Here is an 8,953-nt window from a genome sequence, read left to right on the forward strand (position 1 = left end):
TTTTGAACCATTTCAAAGCAGTTTCAAAAGTTGGTGTAAAAATGAAAGTTGTTCCATTTTTCAAGATCTACAACTTTGCTTTTATGACCAAAGTCAAATTCCAAATAGATTTTGAATTACAAAATAAAAATCAATATTAATTTAAAACCCTAATTTTGAAGAATTATTTTTAAAAACAAAATTTGCCAAAAATTTAAATATAAACTTTGCTCCAAATTGTATCTTAAATATTTATAAGCTATCTTAGTGATCAAACCAAGAAATTATATCACCCAAATATGAGCATGGCATTTCAAATAGTTAAAACATGATGAATTTCAATTTAATTTCAGCACCACATGAAATGACACTTCCTTCCTGTAGAATGGAATGCATAGTTGCTACTTATGCATAATGAAATGATGATTATGCTCATGAGATGGAATGTTAATGCATGCTTAACACCGAGATGTTACAGGTCTATAAAACAAAACTTGACTCTCAAGGGAATATAGAGAGATATAAAGCGCGACTTATGGCAAAAGGCTTTACGCAAAGAGAAGGCATTGATTACAATAAGACCTTTTCTCTAGTCTCATGTAAGGATTCCTTCAGAATCATAATGGCATTAGTGGCACATTACAATTTAGAATTACATCAGATGGATGTAAAGACAATATTTCTCAACAGGAATTTGGAGGAAAATGTTTACATGGCACAACCGAAAGGTTTTGTCATGGAAGGAAAAGAACGAATGGGATACAGCCTAAAGAAATCTATTTATGGATTAAAACAAGCTTCAAGACAGTGGTACTTGAAATTTGATCAGACAATAAGGAATTTTGGGTTTAAAGAGAATGTAGAGGACAATTGTGTCTATGCAAAGTTTAATAATGGGAAGTTTATCTTCCTTGTCCTATATGTGGATGATATCTTACTTGCTAGTAGTGATGTCAGTCTACTACTGAAGACAAAGAAGTTTTTGTCCTCAAAATTTGATATGAAAGATCTTGGTGAAGCTTCGTTCGTTCAAGGGATCGAGATTCACCGAGATAGAAGTAAAGGGGTATTAGGACTGTCACAAAAGGCATACATAGAAAAGATCTTAAAGAAATTCAATATGCACAAATGTAGTCCCTCACCTGCTCCTATAGTCAAGGGTCATAGATATGGGGATTTTCAATGCCCTAGGAATCAGTATGAGATCGATCAAATGAAAACGGTTTCATATGCTTCAGCTGTCGGAAACTTGCAATATGCTCAAGTATGTACGCGCCCTGACTTGGCATTTGTTATCGGGTTACTTGGCAGATTCTAGAGCAATCCTGGAATAGAACACTGGAAATTAGTAAAGAAAGTCTTACGTTATTTGTAAGGAACGAAAAGCCTCATGATGACGTATAGAAGATCAGATTCACTCCATATAGTGGGATATTCAGATTCTGATTATGCGGGAGATGATAGAAAATCCACATCTAGAATTGTATTCAATCTCGTGGGGAGAGCTATTTCATGGAAAAGCTCAAAACAAACTGTCACTACATCATCCACAATATATGCTGAGTTTGTAGCTTGTTATGAGGCAACGGGGCAGGTGAACTGGCTAAAGAAGTTCATACCCGGTTTAAAGGTGGTTGATGACATCTATAGACCACTTAAGTTATACTACGATAATAATCCGGTAGTACAGTATGCTCACAACAATAAGTCAAGTGGTGCTGCCAAACACATTGACATAAAGTATTATGTTGTGAAAGATAAAGTCCGAGATCATGTCATAATTCTTGAGCATATAAGTACCAAAAAGATACTTGCGGATCCGCTTACAAAAGGCTTACCACCCAACATGTTCAGAGAACATGTAGCCGGCATGAGTTTAAAGGAAAGCCTATAATTCCTAGACAAAAGAAGACCCAAAGTTAAGTATCTATTTTAGAACAAAGTGGTGTGTTGTAGTTGTTAAATCTATCGGCAATTGACCATGACGATGAAACATGCTCTATGCGCTAATCTGTAATGGAATGAACAAAAGTAAATGATATAAAATTAAAAGATAGTAGGAGATCAAGGGGGAGATTGTTAGATTGATCTCTAATCCCAAATTGGGCCCAACGGCCCAGTTGGTCTTTTGATCCGCACCCTGATCGGGGGCACCCAACCCACTATGGCTGGAGGGCCCCTATCACATTGCGCTATATATAGAGGTGGGGGCCAGTGGCTTTGTGTACGAGGTTCGCCTGAGCCGAGCTCCCCACCGAAACCTAAACCCTAATCCCGATCAGAGAGGGGCACAGTCAGTGACAGAAAGCCACCAGCCGTGCCGCCCCGCTCTACCGACGTCGATGACTTCATTGACCTCTTCCCCGAACGTCGCTGCCCGTGCGCAGACTTCACCGACAAACGAGATGGCGACTTCTGGACCATCTCCCTCTGTAGTGTTAGGTTCAACACGTTCTTCTTCTATTCCTCTCTGTCTCTCTACTCTTGATATCGCATTCATAGTAAAGAGAACTCGCTAGACCTAACCCTAGATGATCTTTTCGATCTCAACATCCATGTCTGATTGGATTGCAGAGCATGGAACTCTGCTTCCATGGCGACGTGCCAGTTGGGATCCCGAAGGGCTGCATGAGTTGAGGAAGGAATGGGCATGATCGCGGCACTGCTGGAGGATGCAGGCGAGGAATCGGCGCTGAGGGCGTAGCGCGGATTCAGCTTATGGATGCCGGCCTTAGCCCGCGTCAGCATCGGATGGGTAGTTGTGGGCTGTTCTGATGGTGAGGGAACGGCTGGTGACACCATGGGGAACACCGTGGACCCAGAGGACGTGGGCGACATCGCGGATCCAGTGGCATTTGCAGCAGGAGATGCCGAGGCATGGGTAGCAGAGTGGCATGGGGACGCAGAGGAGTTCGGCGGAGATGCAGGATGCATCGGAGGAGGCAAGGCAGCCGGAACAGGCTGTTGGAGCCCAACAACTTCTGTTGTTGGATCAGCTAAAGTAACACTAGAAGGAGAAGAAGATGCTATCAGGCTGGTGCGAAAAGGAAATTGGTTCTCATAAAAAACCACATGTCTGGATGTGATCACCCTTCGAGATTGAAGATCGAAGCAGCAGTATCCGCGATGATCACTAGGATAGCCAAGGAGGACACATTGCGGCGGTCTGTGGGGGTTGGTGGGGAGGAGAGGTGGTTCTTGAGGCCAAATTTGCCGACGTAGGCATCAAAGAAACAACGCCACTCCATGTAGTTGGATTCAGCGATGTCAAGCTCGACAGGGACATGAGATTTGATGTTGACGGTTTGGAGGACGGCCGCCACCGGCGTAGTCACGGCGGGCGCGCTGTTGGAGTCACCGTCAACTGAGGAGGTGGAGGAGGGACTCGATGTCGGAGACATCGGCGTTGAAGAGCGGGTTGGCGTCCATGGCAGCGGATCGCAGCAAGTGCGTGAGAAGAGGAAGCAACGGAAGATGAAAATAGCCTCGGCGAGCATGGCGGTTATGGATCGGCGAGCGCGATGAGCACGATGGAGCGGTTCTGGAGGACCCGCGCAGCTGATACCATGTAGAGAATAGGAATAGGAGTCAACATGGATTACATTGCCTCATCTGTGAATTATATATGTGTTACAACATGACGTGCCAGGGGCGCGGACTCATTGTAGTAAGCGACGTCGTGGGCGCGCCCTGGTGACGAGCTAACTAAGTCACGCAAAACTGTGGGTTACAACAAGCGTGTTGCTGCAGCAGCTTCCATGCAAAGGGTGGCAGGCATGCTTTGGCCTCATCATTTTGTAGAGGGACATGCATGGCGTGAGGAACTCGATCTCCTGCAGGGGAAGACCGTACCTGCATGTGTGTTCACTGTTCAACTGAACTCACTCACAGGACCCCTGCTTAGACAGCTAATAGGTCACGGTTTTAGGATCACCTTAATTAGGTTCCTATGTCCTGAGATCTCAACGACGCAACTTTGACACGTGAAGAAACCTCGTGATACACGCAATGTGTGCGTGATGGAAGGTGACAATCTCAGTTTGTTGCTAAATGATGTACTACTTTTTATATGACATGTTTCACATCGAGGCGGTGGTAGTACCTTGCAAGCATTCCTCAGAAAGGCTAGAATATAAACGCATCGGTACGATCTTTAAACTTCATGGGCATGCTATATTTCGTTTTGGAAGAAGAGAGCACGCACAGCTATCTAGCTACAGAGTATATGAGTATATTATATATGTTGGATTTAATTGTCACCTCAAAGGCCCACAATAAAACGTCGTACTATCAGTCTCTCGAAGATGCTAATTAGAATAACGTCATGTGTTCATAGGCGCGAGGAGTCAGCTTTTGTGCTATGTTTCAAAAAGAAAATTAATTTGTACTTAAGTCTTTTTTTGAATGGGGTTTGTTCTAAACAAAAGTCCATGATTCTTAAAACTGGGGTGTGATTTTTTTAATAAAATTTAAAAAAGAAGGTAACGTAGCGCGTGGTTTGTTTTCATTTTCACGTACCGCGCCGTTGGTTTGTTGTGTGGATCCATGATGGGCCAGGCCCTGTCATTTTCCAATTAGTTTGGGCCCTTTTGTTTGTATGCGCGTTCTCCTCTCGGCAGTCGGCATCATGGGCCTCTGCGAGTGTAGGTACCCGATCGTCGTATCAAATCATGTCTCCAACTGGAATAAGTGGGCCTTGTATGCTCAGGATTAGTACGTACCAATAAGACACTACGCCCACGCGACACAGGACGTTAACGTGGGACACACCTACTCATCGATCAAGAGACAGAACAAAATCATAGTCATATCGTTGTACACTTGTACATATATCCATGTGTTGCTATAAAAAGACATCATTATACTCATAATAAGTAAACCGATAACCAATAAATAAAATTATGACGCTAAATAATATTTGTGACTATGAATTCAAATTCAAAGAGAGATTGACCTTGTAACTTAAAATGAACCCGAATTTGTATGATTGTGATATATGGTATTTGTAAGGCTGATTGTTAGTTTATAATTTCTAATAAAAAGAGAGAAAAACAAAATTTTAATTAATGTCCGTGGATTTGAGTTGCACGGTGTTGGACTTGTGTGGAACACTTGGATTTGTAGGCATTTTGGCCCATAGATAGAGAAATACACAGAGAGATTGAAGATGACGAGTCCACGCCGTTGTGATGCGCGGCACAAGCTCACTGTAACTTCAAAAATTTATCAACATCGGCTTCCAATACATTTTTTTATCCCAAGGCTTCCAATAAACAGTCCCTGACAAGTAGTAGTTCACTTGCTGGCAAAGGGAAGCTAAAATGGGCTACTAGTCCATATATCCAAACAACACAAGACTGAATTTATTTTAGTCACCTAGCAATTAGTTCTAGCAACTATTGGACTAACAACTGGTATAAGTTGATATAAATAGCCCATTAGGTGGAGTGTGACAAAAAAACTTTGTCCATCAATTAGTCATGTTTGGATGACTTATGACAAAACTTTATGTGAATAAACTTTTATCCTAACACCCAAACAAACCCTAAATACCAACCAATATATACACATGGTCAAAAGCCCGCAAGATACTACCATTACTGGAATCTCGAATACTTCTGCGTGTGCAAAAATCCATAGAAAAATACAAATACCGACAGAAAAATATTTTCCTGACGGTTTACCGTCAGAAAATAACCAACAAAAATAGAATGACAGAAAAATCAAAAATTTTTGTCGGTTCGCCATCAAAAATAGTTTTTCTGTCGGTCTTAAACGCACAGAAATGTTACGTTCGCCCAGACTAAAAACAATTTTTCTATGTGGATATCCACACAGAAAAAAGAAATAAACGCACAAAAATTTTTTATTGTCAAACAGTAGCAACAACATATTAAAATATATATTGTCCATACAGTGATTTCATGACACATCACAAACACACTGTAGTCGCATTAGAACACATCAGATCTTATAACATTATAAGTAGCATACACCAATGTTTGCAAGTTGGTCACCACAATCACATCTTGCTGATCCCAAAATGTCACCTGTGAGCCACTCAGAGTGCACCCTCACCAAAATGTCTTGGCCATCACCAATATCACCCTGCCCATCATTGGGTATGTCATTGATATCTGATAGTTAGATCTGGTGTTGTACAAACAGTAATACCTCACACAAACAATTTCTACGGAGGTAAAATAGTACTGCAGTGACTTACTTCACCATGTCACATCCCAATTTTTATTCATCATAGTAAAAAATAAGATAGAAAGATCACTACACCACAACATCGAGATTGGCAATGGACGGTCTGTCGCTAAATGTTCTATTAAAATAACCAGCAAAATAAGAGCAAAATAATTCTAGCATAGCACTCTCTAGGCATAAAAAGAATCTAGAGATAAGTATTGAGTATCTCAAGTTCTAAGTTCTAACACCTACCATGCATACAAATCTGCAAGTGCAATATTACTAGGCAAAATTCACGGAAATAATGTACCTTTGTCCTTGAGACTTGGGAAGTTGGACAGATGATCGATAGGATGCTGCCGTGCAGGATTGGTGGAGGAAGCTGGTAAAAAAACGGCAAACTAGTAAGCTAGAAAGCTCTCAGGTAAACTAAAAAAATACCACGTAACATCTCATAGCAAATTTGAATTTACCAAAATCACAAGCTATCAGTGGTACACATGCTGGTCAAATTTGTTCCATTATTAACATATTCACAAATTTGCTATGAGATGTTAGACTCGATTGAAACTTGACTCTTATAAATGAGATACATCAAACATAGAACATTAGAACTAGATTCACTAGTGGTGTTGCCTTCTGTGTAAATTACCTGTAGCACCTAAGAACAATTTGATGCCCTGCTGCTAAGCTTTAGCTGCAGAAGTACTAGTATGAGAATATGAAAGGCACAGTAAAGAGCAGAAGGATGTACAAAGAAAGCAAATAAGCGCCTTCAACTTCCTGAACCATTGGAAGAGCCAGGGAGCCTTTGATCCTGCTGCCTTGTGCTGATTGCCTGTAGTTTCTTATAACCTTCCAGTGATTACACGACCCACTTAATTGTAGCAACTAAAAGTCCAAGCAATGGCATTCCATGTATTTATAATTAAACTACTGCCATTTTTTTATTGCACCACCCATCTAAGGTTATCAGTACATGGCAAATTGCTCTCCAGAAACTGAATCTATGCAATCAACGGATGCTATTGTCATCCATCTATGTGTGAACACAAATCACTGAATGCTACTGCCTATGCCATATTGCTGAAAAACATATTCAGAAGATGTGTGGCAAACTGTTTTTTTACGGCAAGTAGTAGCAGAACTACAGACATCTTGGTAGGGAACATCTTGCAGACGTAGTAGGAATAGCAAGGGAAAATAGAGGAGATGGGGGTGACCTGGAAGACGAAGCGGGCAGATCTGAGGTTGGGGTCGGAGGAATAGAACGTGGAGGCTCCATCTGTGCAGACGACTGTTTCTTGGAGCTCGACGATGGATCCCCACGCGCCCGCAGCCGCACAGCGTGGACGAGGTGGTGCCCGCCATAGCGTCCCTGCGAGCGCCTCTGGCCTCCCTGTTCGGCTGCTCGCGGCCACCCACCGCTGCGCTCTGCTCGCTCGCGACGAGTACTTCCTCGTGTCCCTCGCTCGGTAGCTGCTCCGGACCCCCGTCGCACATCGGGCTCCCTCTCTTTCTCACCGGCGTGCAGACGCCTGGGCACGGACGTGCGCGGGGCCGCAGGCACGAGCGCGTGCGTTCGCGCTCGGCTGTTGCTGCCGGGTCCTTGCCATGCCGTTGGATCCCTCTCTCTCACCTGCTGGCCGGCCCTCCCGACGCGCGAGGGGGCTCACCAGGCGCCGCCGCTACGTGTGGAACGGGAGAAGTGGAGGAGTCGGAGGAGGGATGAAGAAAGAAGCTAGGGTTCAGGAAGCCGGGACGACCCATGTTTTGACCGGCTAAGGGTGTGATGTGAGCCGTCCGATCTAATCAGACGGTCAAGAGAGCTACACGGACGAGTGGGCCAAACAGGCCCAAGCAGGGGGAGATGGAGGGCTGAGCTAAATAAGGCCCGATCAATATTTTTTATAAATATTATTTCAAAATATGAGAACTATGATAGAATTTTTGATAGCAAATGACTTCAAATGAAAAGTCATAAACCACAAATTTGTAAAACTCATCAGGATCTACAACTTTTATTTCGGTCATTACTCCATCAGACTTTGTTTGAACAATTTAAATTTTGAATTTCAAAAAATAACAACTTCAAACAATATTTTGAAATAGCAAATGATTCCAGCTGAAAAAGTCATCAACAACAAAGTCGTACAAGTCATCGAGGTCTACAACTTTTATTTTGATCATTTCTTCATCCAACAAAGTGGTAGTATACATTGTTCACAAATCCATAAATCTCTCACATAGTTTATGAAACTATACGAGAGATATGTCAATTTATAAACAATTTTACTACCACTTTGTCGGATGAAGCAATGACTAAAATAAAAGTTATAGATATTGATGAGTTCAACAACTTTTATATACATGACTTTTCAGCTGAAATCATTTACTATTTCAAAATGTTGTTTGAAGTTGTCATTTTTGGAAATTCAAATTTTGAATTGATAAAACAAAGTCACATGAAAATATGACCAAAATAATAGCCATAAGAACACAATAAATTGATAGAGCATGATTTTAGAAAATTTTAGGAAAAAATCATCAAATTTGGAGTTAGTATGAGGGCGAAAGATTAGTTACAAATTTTAGAGAGAGATTAAAAAGAAAAAAATACGCTTGTTCATATAAAGTTAGTATGAGGGCGCTGGTTCTGTTTTTCTGTGTGTGTTTACTTTTTTGTGCGTTTTGTAGAAACCCACAGAATAATTATAATTTTTTTGTGTGTATTGGCACACACAGAAAAATCATGTAATTATTCTGTGGTTTTTGTATT

General features: G+C 41.7%; 1 long non-coding RNA gene across 1 annotated transcript; it reads right to left on the minus strand.

Moving 5' to 3' along the window:
- Positions 1 to 5,862: 5,862 nt before the first annotated feature.
- Positions 5,863 to 7,899, minus strand: LOC136481490 (uncharacterized). Its single transcript, XR_010764727.1, has 3 exons — positions 7,398 to 7,899; positions 6,485 to 6,556; positions 5,863 to 6,087 (listed from the first exon to the last, which is right to left on the minus strand). It is a non-coding gene; the product is annotated as an uncharacterized lncRNA (long non-coding RNA).
- Between the last annotated feature and the right edge of the window lie 1,054 nt (positions 7,900 to 8,953).

This window comes from Miscanthus floridulus, chromosome 9 (genome assembly GCF_019320115.1).
Source record: "Miscanthus floridulus cultivar M001 chromosome 9, ASM1932011v1, whole genome shotgun sequence".
Taxonomy (NCBI): Eukaryota; Viridiplantae; Streptophyta; class Magnoliopsida; order Poales; family Poaceae; genus Miscanthus; species Miscanthus floridulus.